At 52.4% G+C, this 13,644-nt stretch overlaps 1 protein-coding gene across 1 annotated transcript in view; it reads right to left on the bottom strand.

Moving 5' to 3' along the window:
* The window catches only part of Dscaml1 (DS cell adhesion molecule like 1), a 305,196-nt gene that overhangs the window by 172,991 nt on the left and 118,561 nt on the right, over nucleotides 1-13,644 (bottom strand). The gene's annotated exons all lie outside the window — the stretch shown is intronic.

The raw sequence follows: 13,644 nt of genomic DNA, 5'->3' as shown, positions 1-13,644 counted from the left end.
GGGACCCTCGGGAAGGTACAGGGCCTCTGGGGAAGAACTGGACCGCCTTCCTGGTGCTGTGGCTGGAGGTTCTGCCTGTGGGGTCCTGCGAGTTCAAGGGAAGCCCCAGATCTTAGCCCCTGGAGTCCTTTGCTACTGCTGGATCCCCGCAGGGGCCTTCTGGTGGTTGGACAGCCTGGGCTGCAGGCCCTGGGCAGAGGGCGAGAGGGAGGCCTGCCAGGGTTTCTGGGGCCGCAGCCTCACCTCTTCCTCTATTCATATATTCAGGGATCCCAAGGAAGCCCTAGAGGAGAGCCGTGGCTGCAGGCCCAGGCCACCTGGCAGGCCCCAAATCATCCTTTTAGTGTCCTCCCTGCCACTGGATCCTAGAACTGGCTGCTGTCTGGGTCTTACAGGAGATCAGAGAAAAGAGTTCGGTTCTGCTTAAACAGCAGTCCCTTCTGGGACATCTGCATTTCAAAAGAAGCCCAAAGGGAGAGAGTAATGCTTATCACGAAAGAATACATTAGAATATCCGACACGGGGGCAGCAGAGATCTCAGGGGCTCACGTGTGTGCGTGCATGTGTGTGAGCCTGCCTCCATGTGCACGCGCTCCAGCCTCCCATCACTCCTCCAATCAATCATCTGCCATCGAACCATCCAACCACTCCCACTTTCCCTGGAGCAGGCCTTGAGCTAAGCTCTGGGGCGACAGAAGCCAAGGATCTGGTCCTTGTCCCTGGGGAGAAGCCCAAGCAAAGGAGAGAGGGTCTACACACAGGAGCCCCCTGGCCCAGCCCAGGCCCCTACTAGGCCAGAGCAGGAGGGGTGCTTAGAGGAGCAGCAAATTTTCCTGCTTACAGGTGACTGTTAGAGTTAGGAGGGACAGTGGCAATAAATTGTTACACCCTCCAGTTTGTAAGGAAAGGTCCTCCACAGCATCTTCATCAGAGGCCATCCATGTGCTGTCTTACCTGCTCCTGTGGCTGGGAAGCTCACTACCTCTCCAGACAGGCTGCTTCATTTCCAGCAGTGCTTGCTATTGGTTATGTCAACCAGGCATCCGCTCTCTCCCAGCCTCCCGGTTCCACCCTCCTGCTTTCCTCAGGCCTTTGGGGAATGGAGACTATGTTTTTTCCAGGAGTTCTAAATTTTGCTCCTATGACAAGTTCTTAGGCTCCACCAGTCTGGCCTCTCGTCCTAGGGTAGAGCAGGCCATCAAAAAGTTTGCTTTCAGGAACTAGAGCCCAGCAGCTGATCTGGTGGAAAACGCAGCGTTACAAGTAGCTCAGGAGGATGGCTAAGACTTGCACCAAGTTTGAAGGCACAGACCCGACATTTGCTCTGATCTGGGGCTTTACAAAGGGGAGTGAGCCCAGCAATTTTCCCTACTAAACAAATTCAGATTTGTGTGGGTCACTTTGTGAGATGCTCTCATTTCTCCACACCTAGCAATATTGCTTATTCGTGCATAATAATTGACGCTGCTCTTTATTAAGCATTTATTGAGAGCTAGTCACCTTGAAAAGGCTCTGTAGGTATTATCTCATTTAATTCTTCAACAGAACTTGGAGGTGGACACTATTTATTAAAGAAAAGGAAACAGGCTTACAGGAGTTAACTTGGGCCTAGGTTTACACAGAGTAACTTCAAAGCAAGAGTTCCTGGGGCTGGGGCTGGGGTTCAGTGGTAGAGCGCTCACCTAGCATGCATGAGGCACTGGGTTCGATCCTCAATAAAGGTATTGTGACCCCCATAACTAAAAATATATATACTAAAAATAAAAGTTGTGTTTAAAAAAATAAAGCAAGAGTTCCTAACCATTGGGAAACACGGCTGCCCAGGAGACCCTGGGGTCAGGTGGAATCTATGTACCTTTCAACCTTAGGATAGCACTGCGGGCCCTTCAGCCTTCTGGTCAGGATAAACAGCACAAAGGTCTCTGTCTACCATCTGGAATTTGGGGGTGACTCCTCTACTTGGAAGAGTGGGCATCTGGGTGCAGGGTGGGAATCCCATCATCCTTTGCCTGAGAGGTCACGCCCTCCCACCTGGTCACACCTGGGCCAGCCAGGGCTCTGGCCACCCTACAGTGGAGGAGATGTTTCCTCTCCCCACTGAGCATGCTGAAGGGAGAGGGAGGCGACATCTCAGCTAAATCCAGCCCTCGTGCCTGTCAATGCTGAAGGAGGCCTCCGAGTGCTGTAAAAACTGGGTTAAAAATGGCTTGGCTGTACCTATCTTATCTGCTTTGCACTGAAAGCCTTCAGCGCGTGGCAGGTTTTCACGCAGAATTCTCCTCGCTAATCCCCCTTTGTTAGCTCTGATACCGACATTGCAATACCAACCTCGTCCGGGCGATTTGAGAGGGATTACAGACCCTCAATCCTTCAGCATGTGGGAGAAGAATGTTTTCTCAAATCAAATTTTTCACAAATCTGTTTTCAAAAATAATCAAAGTGCAAATCCCCCTCAGGATTGAGGGGCGGGGGTAGGGGGGGACACGGTGGCTCTTCCACGCGCATCACGGCAGACGAGCACTGTCCTCCAGGAGGGGAGGAAGGTGCAGGCCACCTGGATGATGAGGCGCCCACCCTCCTGCCCTCTGGGCTTTCGCGCCTGCAAAGTGGGGCTCTGTGAGGGGAGGGGAGGGGAGACAGATGCCTTTGCACCGGCTGACGCTGGCCACGAGTGGTACCAAGTGTATAAATGGGGTTGGGGGGGGGCAGGGAGCAACGGTGTCAAGATTCAAGTTCAATTTCAACAGATGTGTCTTAATAACCTCTCCTGTACCCTGCACTGTGCTAGGCATCTGGGGAACGGGATGATGAATAAAATTTTCCTCTTGCCTTGAGGAAATCACAGTTTAGTAGAAAAGGAGCCTCCTGCTCAGAGCACCCTGATACACCAGGCATTTCTGGGCTGGACCGTCACTGGCCGTGGGACCTCTGGTCATGCCTGCATTGCTTTCCTGCCCCTGTGGCATCAAACTGCAGCTGTACCCCCTTCAGCTGGTCACCCTGGCACAGCAAGATAGGCCCCCTTCAAGGTCCTTACAGTTTCTGGAGGAGGTTTGGAAGGTCAGGAAAAGTCAACCTGGGTGCAAGATGGGTTGGGACTATAAATTTTGTTCAAGTTGCTCAGGGATCTGGAGTAAACCTGGAGTCTGTGCTTCCTGGGATTTGTATTAGTGATTCCTCCTTCATGCTCTGATAGCAGTGGCTGATCAGCAGGGCCCCAAAGCCGTGTCTACTTGCAAATGCTCTTCTCTCTAGCCCACCCCTCACCAATACACCTGTGAATCAGGGCTCCCAGTTGCAAGGTGGCCTTCTGGAGGCAGGTCACAGATGGGAGCTTGGGCTTCTTGATCCTCATCTGGTTTCAGGAGGTTTCTGGGACCTCATCTGGTCCCAGAAGAAGCTGAAGTCTGGCGCCTCCCAAGAGTGAAGGCCTCTGGGAATAAATGGGCCTGGAAGTCTGATCTTGTTTCTGACCCTCGACTGTGGCTAGGCACCGAAGAGAGTATGGCCAGGCCATAAGCCCTCTCCTTCCTCACCATGCTGGCCACCCACCAAGCCCCCGACCGTCTGCTCAACAGTAAGCCAATTGCCCTTTGGGGGCTGATTAAAGATAGACGCGCAGCCCTGGAGGTGACTTGAAGCTCAGTCTGCTCTCAAATGCATAACCCCAATATTTTCTTCTTAAGCAATTCTTCTGCTCTTTGATGTTCTGCAGCGGCACACAATCACATTCGGTTTGGTGCACAGAAGGGGAGGAGGAGCGGAACAGGAGGCGACAGGAGGGGGACATGGAGGGAGAGAGAAAGCCACAGCTCTGCCCGCCAATTCTTTCCAGGCAAATTCACTTTGACCATTTCATCCCTGGCTGGTCAGGAATTTCGCGAGCTGTGGGTTGTCCATCCACCGTGCCAGGGTCACAGACATCCAAGGATGTAAAGCCACTGGTTGGGTTTTATGGCTTTAAGTGCAGGACTTGTGTGTGTGTGTGTGTGTGTGTGTGTGTGTTGTAAATTCTGCGACTCACTGGTGAATTCTCCATTTCCCAGGGTGCACCAGGGACTCAAGGAGAAGGAAGCCAGGGGAGCCTCGGAGTTATTTTTGTGGGGAGGAGAGAAAAGCTAAGAAACAGGAAGAAGAGGAATTCACCTTGTGTGACATGGGAGAAGGCCACGGTGTGGCAAGTCACCAGGCTGGCTGAGAAATGAGGCTTTTGCCAAAGGTGGGTCACAGTCATGGAAATATATGGCTGGGGTCCAAGGAGGGTCACTGAGGCCCAGGTGACAGAAATGACGTGTCTGAGGGTGAAACCCATTCACAGAGCCCTCCGTCCACCTCCTTCCATCCCCCCAGAGCACGCAGCTGAATGTGGATGTCTCTACGTCCAGGTGCGTGGATTTTGGTAATTTCTCTTCGGTGCACACCCAAATCATAAGCTGAGCATTGGCTCTGTTCCCGGAAACCAAAAGCCTTGTCCCGGAAGGTCAGGGGGGGTCAGGAGCAGGGAGACCCAACGTGACAAATGATGGGAGTTCTGTATTTGAATGAAGAAAACTGAGCCCTTCCTCTGAGTGACAGCCACACGGAACAGAATTACATCCGTATTTCTCCTGGCCAGGACTTTGGGGGAATAGGTGAGTATTGTCAAGCATTCCTTTTTAAGAGCCAAGCCGTAGATTTCATTATCATATTTTAATTAAAAGGAAAAAATCCTATTAAACAATTCCCAATGCACCGGGATTAGCAGAAGCCAGCACCTGGGACCCAGGCACTCAGCATGTAGGAACACATGGACAAGAATCCTCTTCCTCAGAAATGCTGCTGCAGCTGCCCCTCGGCTCCAGCTAAGCAGGCTGGAGGGGGAGGCCCAGGCTGGCAGGCACCACCTCCACACCCCCTGAGGAGAGGGAGGGAGGGTAGGAAGTCCCCCTGCTGGATGGGAACCTGCAGACCCCTTGCTCAAAGCAGTTCTGGCCGAAGCTTGGCTTTAGAGTCAGGTACTCCTGGGCCTAAAACCCAGTCTCTCCAGGTGCTAACTGGGTGACCCTCCTCCTGAGCTGCAATTTCCTGATTTGTGAAAGGTGACGTTTCCACCTGCTTTGTAGAGTTGTTGTAAGGATTAGATCTCATTCGTGAAAGGAACCTGGTACAGAGCCCAGGTGGCAGTCAGTTAATGATCTGAATATCAAAGGGGGCTGTTATTAATTGTCATGATCATTTGTAGACAAGGCAGAGGGACCATCCCCAGAAGCTCCAGATGAAGCGTGCCCTGCTCCTGAGCGCTAGTCTGCAGCGCCACGCCTCTTGCTTCCTGGCCTTTGCACATGCTGTTCCTGGATTAGGAAGGCACTTTCTACTCCCTCATCCCGTCCTGCCCCACAGTACACTCCGCTCATGCCTCAGGTCTTGGTTTGATACCACGTCCTCCCCGGATGTGCGACTTGGGCTGGAAGGCTGCTCCTGTGCTCACATGATCCCAGCATCTCTCAGAGAATCCCAGTGGCCTGCGCCAGGGTCTGCAATTCTCCCTGAGACTGCGAGCAAGACCAGGGAGCAGGCCCTGCTGGGTATCCTCTCTCTCTCTAGCTACAGGGGTGCTCCATAAATTGTCTTCAAAAGAAATAAGTGAATCTGAGAGAAAATGAGATGTAGCTGGATGCCAGTGGAAAAGTAGCCGTGGAGGTGACAGGTTCAAACACACGCAGACAAGGGTCCCATGGGGACTGGGTTGAGGTGTGTCTTGGCCCTAAAGCTGACACAATATGGCTGCTTTAATGGAGAAGAAATCCCCAGTCCAAAGGAGCTGGATCTTCTCCTCGGGGTGGGTAAACAGAGCCCAGGGGCTGGATTCACTTCCGGGTCCTCTTTCAAATGTCCATCTACAGAGCAGAGGCCATTCTTCGAGGCCACCAAAATGGTGAGGAGACCCCATTCCTCACGTGTGCAGACACAGAGGGGGCAGAGCAGGTATGCTCAGCGGAGGGGAGATAGGCCTTGCCCATGGGCTCTCTTGGTGTTGGGCTATGCTGGGGCAGGGGCGGGGCCTGAACGTGTTCTGGGCGACTCTAGAAGGAGATCCTAAACCAGTCAGGAAACATCAGGGAGAGGCAGGTTTGGGTTCCACAAGGACTGCCAGCCGTCCCCGCTCACCCAGGACTGTCTCTGTCTCAGCACTGAAAGTCCCAGGTCTGGGAACCCCTTGGTCTGGGTAAACCAGGACAGCTGGTCATGCTAGTCCCACATAAGGCAGCAGGAGATCACGTGCACACACGTGTGTCTGTCACAGCTCTGTTGAGATGCAATTCCCATAACACACTACCCACCCACTGAGAGTGTACAATTCGCCGATTTTTAGTGTATTTATGGAGTTGTATAGCCATCATCACAGGCAATATTAGCACATTTTTCAAGACCCCCAAAAGAAATTCCATTCCTTTTTCCAACCCCACTCTACCCCCAGCATTGCTACTTTCTTCCCCGATGGATTTGCTTATTCTGGACATTTTAGGGACATGGTGCCGTAGTCCGGCTGGGCTGCTTAAGTCCGGCTGGGCAAAATAACTGAGAGGTGACAAGCAGCTTGAAGGTTGAAGCAGGAACTACTTTATTGCAAGTGATCTCAGCAGGAACTGAGAACTCAAAGTAGTGGGCACCCAAGGTAGCAGGAGCCGCTTCTCTGCCGGACTGCAGAGGTACATACACCCAACTAATTACACACAGCTTAACTTAATTGACATCATCTAGACACAGCAGTCAGTCATTAAGGACATGGAATCATACACTATGTGGTCTTTTGCTCTTTCACTTAGCATGCTTTTAAGATTCATCCGTGTTACAGCAGGAATCAGTACTTATGCTTTTTTTTCAGCCAAGTAATATTCCATTGCATGGACACACAGTATCACATTGTGTATCCATTCATTTGGTTTTGATGGACATTTGTGTCCCCCCTGATACTTTTTGGTGATTATGAATAGTGCACCTATGAACATTCACAAAAAGCTACCCTTCAGTGTCTGCGGGGGGTACACTTTCAGGGCGCTCTGTAGATAACAAGATCTGTGTGTGCTTAAGTCCCTGGTATAAAATGATATAATATTTGCACATGACCTACATAGGTCCTTCCATATCTTAAAATTTTCTCTAGATTGCTTATAATACTAATATATTGCAAATGCTCTGTAAATAGTTGTTACAGGGACTGGGGCTGGGGCTCAGCTGGTAGTGTGTCCGCCTGGCACGTGTGGGGTGCCGGGTTCAATCCTCTGCACATGTACAAAAAAAAATAAAGGTATTGTGTCCACCTACAACTAAATATATATATATATATATTTGTTATAGTGTATTGTTTAGGGAGTAATAACAAGGAGAAAAGCTGAACATGTTTGGTATAGATACGATTTTTTTGTGTAATATTCTCCATCTTTGGTTGTTGGAACCGTGGATGTGGAACCCATGGATTTGGGCGACCGACCTGAGACATTTGGAAGTGGATGTACGTTTTCATTTCTCTTGGGTGGACATCTACCAGTGGAACTGCCAGGCCGTGAGGGGATTCTGCCTGACCTTTTGAGGAGCTGCCGGTCTGTTTTCCAAAGTGGCCACACCATTTCCCGTTCCTACCAGCAGTGTGAGAGGCTGATTTCTCTCCATCTCAACACTTGTCGGGGTCTGTCTTTTTAATTATAACCGTCCTGGTGAGTGCGGAGCGTGCTACAGCCATCAGGGCCCCCAGGAAACGGGAAGGCCTGGCTGCCTGGTGCAGCAGGGCTCCTACGCCATCTGGGCGGCTGGCGGAGAGCAGATCTCAAAGTCTTTGGTTTTGTCCATCTTGGGGCTGGGGGCTTGGAGGGAGGCCCAGGAACGGGTCAGTGGTGAAAGGCACCTGAGGGGAAGAGGGAAGGGGGTGCAGCCGGACAGGCTCGTCTCGTGCTGATTCTGTCTTGGGCTTGTACAAGGGGAACGGCTCAGAGGCTGTGGCTGGGCCCATGCTGCTGCCCAATGTAGGGGCAATGGAGCAGCTGCAGGGACCCTGGAAACTGCAGCCACCACGCTGCCCTTGCTGCCACTGCTGTGGCTGGCCTCCGTCCTCTTTTCATGGGGCTTGGCCATCCATCTGTTCATCCTCCTTTGACACTTGGCCTTTCCCCTTCTGTCTTTTGAGCAAAGCCAAAGTCTCCCAGGAAGCTCCTCCTGGAGGGGAGTAGACTTCTGTGGGTGCTGATATGGGCGGGTGGGCGTGGAATGGCCCTCGAGGGCTTGGGGCTGCCCAGGAAGCCTCGGAGGCCACAGCCACTGCTCACTCCGCCTCCCCCAGCCCCTTCCCTCACTCAGCGCGTATAGCCCCCTGCAGCCCACGGTGGACGAGGAGCTCCTTCCCTGCCACCGAGGCCTATTCAATTGAACTAGTGCCATGTTGGTAGAGACCCCACCACAGGTGACCTGGTTTAATCCTTAAGGAAATCTGTGGAAGGAGGCGAACGGGGTTAGCTCTTTCCTTTGAGAGGGGTGAATTCACTGGAATGACCTGTTCTACATCACACAGGGGCACGTGTCCCATCGGGACTCAAAGCCAGCCTTGGCTTCTGGGCTAGTCACACCCTGTCCAGCTGCTCAGGCCCCAAACAACGGGTCATCCACGACTCCTCCCTCTCACAGCTCCACCTGAACCATCAGAACATCCTACTGGTTCCACCTCTAAAAAAAATACACTTAATCTCATCCTGTCTCCCCCCACCATTCTGGCCCAAGCCACCATCTTCTCTAACACGGATGACGGCAAAGGCCTCTCCCATGGGCACCCTTGGCCTCTCAGCAGCCTCCACGGTGGCCTTTGATAGGGCCTTTTCAGGGTCAGTGTTTCAGGCCCCTTCTCCACCTTCATTTTCCCCCAGCACAGAGCAGGGGATAGGGCTGCGACTCACCCAGATGTGTCGCCATAGAACTCAGATGACTTGTTTTCTGTTTTGGGGGTGTGAGCACATGTCACCAGCACGCACATACATGTTCTGACTCCAACCACAATAATACAAAAACCAGGCACATAGCCAGGACTCTCGTTAGAAGCTTATTTATTCTCCCTCTACATTTTTTATTTAATAGAGGGGAATAAACACACTGTATTTTGTGGCGAATCAGGATAAGAACCACTCCAACTGGCAAGAGGAGACTGCATGCTTCCAGGAGGGGCAAGGCCACGTCTCAATTCCCCTGTCATCCTGCCAAGCATGCTGGGTCTGATCAGATGCCAGGACTGGGGACTAGTTGACCCAAGGGTCCTGGACAGGGATCACTTGAGACTCAGATGGCCAGATGCCACCTCCCCCATCCCCAACAATGGGGCCTGCTCCCTCGGAAGGAAGGCTGCTCAGGCTGCTGGGAGTGGGCAGCCCTAGTCTCAGCTCTTTATCTTGCAGGCCTGACTTCGGCATCCTCTGTGATCACATTAGTGTGAGAATGTCTCTTATGGTTAGTTGTCTGCATCCAAGATGAGGCTATAATGACTTCCCTAGTGTCTTGCATGCGGCACACACGCTCCGCCTCTACAGAGCTGCATGTACCCATCCCTGGGCATGGCTGCAGGGGCCCAGAGTGGGATCTGCGGTTCCTGCTTCCTTCCCAGGCCTGTGGGTCGCTGCAATTCCGGCTCTTGTTTGCTACTCAGATGACGATATAAGATTGGAGGGGCTCAGAAACACCCTTGTGAGGCCCATATCGCTCTCAGATTCCTTCATCCTCTTTCCACCTCTGACTCTGCCTGAGATACCCTTCCTGACTCAGGCTATGAAGCTGTCTCGGGTTCAAACAGCTTGGGAAATGCTGCCTCCCCCAGGAAGCCCTCCAGGGGTAAGAGAAGGAGAAGCTGGAAGAATTTTCCCCCATCTTCCTCTCCAGAAACCCCAAACTCCTGTGATGTGCAGGCCCTGTGATCACCATGGAAACCGTCGCCCCTCCCCCTGCAGGGATGTCAGGCTCCGCCTCTGTGTACTTGTTACCTAGTTCTGAGTCTGAATTGATCCACCCTGTGTTCTCTTTATGTCTCCTTGTTTCCATGTCACTCCCTTTGAAGCTTTTATGGGGCTCATTTAAGATCCAGAGAAAGAAGTGAGACTTCATACGGAGGCTTGTAAACTTACAGAACAACTAACCCCAAGAGGTGGGACAAACTGAAAATCTAAATGGCTTCTGAAAGGGTTTAGTTCGACTCCTGGATGGATGATTGAAGAGAACCAAAGCGACCGTGTGTGTGTGTGTGTGTGTGTGTGTGTGTGTGTGTGTGTGTCTGTGTCTGCGTGTGTGTGTGCACGCGTGCACGTGGTCAGGGGAGTTACGTGCAGTTCATCGGTAAATGTCCCCATGTCTTCTGTTCCCAGTCTCTTCCCTTTGAGGTTGGTATTGGAAAACAGTACTCAGCCCTCCCTTAGGCAGCTGACCCTGAGAAGAATTCTGCAAATGGACCTTTCATTTTAATTTTCTGGAGAGGGGAGGCTTTCCTTAGATGCCTTCCACTCCCTCCCCCAGCGCCNATGTGTATAAGAGACCCCCCCGGGAGAGCTGCCCGATCACTTTACCAAGCCCGCCCCCGCCCAGTTTAGGCCTATACAGTTTTGGTGAGCTGGGCCCCTTGGCCCAGGCTTCAGACACTGGCCCAGACCTTCATTTGCTGCAGGACAGGGCTCCATGGCGTCCCCATTCCATAGAAAGGACAGTTGGGTGATCAGCCACACATCCCTGTCAAGACTTAGGTCTGTCACCCTCTGCCAGGTGACAGCATGCCCTTGCATACCTCCTCACACGATCCTCACCATCATCCTGTGGCATCATCTGCATTCCACAGGTGGGGAAAGGAGTTCAGAAAAACAGTGGGCCCCTCCCCAGGGAGCAGGCCCGCAGGCATCGGAGCTGGAAAGTTCTGCACACACGTCCGTGTGGGGCATGGAAAGGCCCGTGACACTCACAGTGGGGTAGAGGGTGCCTGGTTCTCCTAGCTGCTACCCAGGAGCCCTCCTTTCTTGGGGCACAGCCCTTCGCAGGAAGCCTGCAGGGAAGGACTCTCTAGCACACTGTGGTGAGGTCCTGGGCTCCAGGTCCCACGGCCTCTGACCCCTCAACTCCTTCAACTTCCTCTCTCCTGAGGGAAACACACTTCACAGCCGCTCCCAAGTCTTGTAAGTTCCAGAGCTAAGACCCAGAGGTCCCCAGAGGCAATGGAGTATTTTAGAATCTCCAAACACCAGAGGTCACCTAGTGAGAGTCGTCTCCTCTCATTCTGAAGCTGAGGAACCCGAAGGCCACGAGCAGAGCACTGGGGCCGGCGAGCTGGTTTCCACCCCGTGCCCGCTGTTCCCAAGGGCTGAGTGAGACTGGGCCGTGGGTCCACCCGCTCCCAGGTGTCGCCAGCTCAAGTGAGGCCTGGAGAGGACTAGGTGCCCGTGGGCATTCAGGATGAGCATGGCACCCGGGAGCCCCCTCCACAGCACTCTCCCTCCCCGGTGCGGCCCATGTAGAAAGTTCCTGCTCTTCTCTCCACGAAGACATCATCTCCTTCCCCAGCAGAGGCGGGGAGCCACAACTCCTTCCCGGGGTTTATTAAGTATGTTCAAGAGCCTGTTTGTAGCTGTTGGGGAGATGCCGCGGGGGAGCCTGGGAGTCCTCTCTGTTGTGCAGCTGCCCTTGCAGCCTCTGGGGCTGGGGACCCCTTAATGCTGCTGTGTACCGGGGAGGGCGGAGCGGCCACCTCAGGCCTAATGCACTCAGAGGGGCTAGCCAGAGACGGCTCACGGAGGCAGGCCACACACCTCACACGCACGGGCCACCTCAGCTCAGTCAAGAGCAAGCACACTTGTTGTCTGAGTCAGATGCCAGGGGGCCACCTCAGAGTCACAGATGGGAGCCTGGAGGCTCAGGCTGTGGGGACCAGGTCATCCACATGGCATGACCCAGCTCAGTCAGGCCTTGGGCTCGTGGACAGGGTCTCAGCTGGACAGAGCCCCCCACAATGATGGCTCCAATCTGAGCCTGGAAGGAAAGTGTCTCCCTGAGACCTACAGAGTTTACCTGGCCAGGGAAGGACCTCAGAGGCTCCAGAATCTCCCGTGCTATTTGATGGATGAGAATGACGAGTCCCTGAGAGAGAAAGGGGTTCTTGGGGTCTCCACCCCAGGGCCCCCTCAGTGGCTCTCTACCTGAGGACCAGAACAACTGAGGCTGATTTTCTCCACTCCTGGAAGTAAAAGGAGGATTGGACTGAAACCAGAAGAATAAAGCGTCCTAATTTCTTGGGTTGTTTCTTTTTCTTTTTGCTTTTATTTTGAAATTGTCTAAATGTACAAAAGAAAGAATTATAAAACCGTAATTTGTGTATACCCACTACCCAGTATTAACAAATCCTAATAACTGGAGCGGTTTCTATTTTCAAACATGGCATTAGCTGCTATATGGTTAGCTGAATTTTTATAGCTCTTTTCAAATGTAAAATAATGTCATTATTACCAGTAAGAGCATTTCATTAATGTATAACTGGGATTTAATTTTTAGACCTGGGGAGACTTCATTTAAATACAAAGAAAAAAATCCTAGGTTGAAACCACAGGTTCTGATTATTTTGGTTGAAAAAATATGTTCTCTGTGGCCAAAGAGGGAGAGAGGAAAGTGGCTACGGAGTCCCTGGACTCTCCGTAGAGGCTGGAGCCTCAGGGAGAGGTTTTCAGTCATGTTTTCAAGATGGACCTTCATCCAGAACATCTGGGTCTGAGGGGGAAGGAGGCACGTGTGGGAAGTCTGACCTTGAGCCAGCTCTGCAGGAGTTCCCTGTACACTCCAGTCTTGCCTAGAGTCCCTTGATCTTCCCCTCTTATCACCTTCCCCTAGTTCTTTTCTTTGTTTTCGTATGCTGCCAGCTATTTCTTTTCATCCAGATTTTACTTAGCACCTACTACGTACACCTCCCAAGGTGTTCAAGTCACACAGTGTGCTGGAGCCACTCAGACCAGCTCAGAGAGCCCATTGTGAATCTCTCCCCAACTCCACATTTAGTGGCCTCCTGTTGGTAGCTTGCCATTGGCTGTGGTGAGAGAATTTATGCCATGGAAACCAATCTGCCAATGTTACCGACGAGATCTTCCCACTCCCTGAGAGCTGGTTGTTAGACATTTGCCAGCACACCACTGGGAGTTATGTCTCAATAGTAGTTGGATTCTAGAGAGGTTTCTTAGAGAAGGAAAAAACGTTGGGGGTGGGGGCAAGGGATAAATCACAAAGGGTCAGACTTCAGGAGGGAGACTAATGGTGCCTCCCTTCACCTCCACAGAGCAGCCACTGCTTGGCGTTCTGTGGCGGACAAGTCCCTGGGAGTGATCTTGTTTCATCCTCTAATGTGGGAAAGCAGAACGAAGTCCAGGGAGGTGACAGAGCTCACCGAGGACACAGATGGCCTTACAATTCACAGCTCCCTCTCCTAGCGCTTTTTACACGATATCACAGTCCGACCCCTACTCCTGAGCCTACTTACCAGGAGCTGAAGGTGGAGAGGTGGCCTCACTTGAGGGCAAGCTCAGGTGACTTCAGGCAAGGCCCAGAGATGGGAGTGAAGGTGCCCTGAGCATTTCCTGTGCCTTTGCCCTTAGGCTGCTTCCCCCCCTGCCCCCC

Source organism: Marmota marmota, unplaced genomic scaffold, assembly GCF_001458135.2.
Source record: "Marmota marmota marmota unplaced genomic scaffold, marMar, whole genome shotgun sequence".
Taxonomy (NCBI): domain Eukaryota; kingdom Metazoa; phylum Chordata; class Mammalia; order Rodentia; family Sciuridae; genus Marmota; species Marmota marmota.
This window is presented reverse-complemented; position numbering and strand designations above follow the sequence as displayed.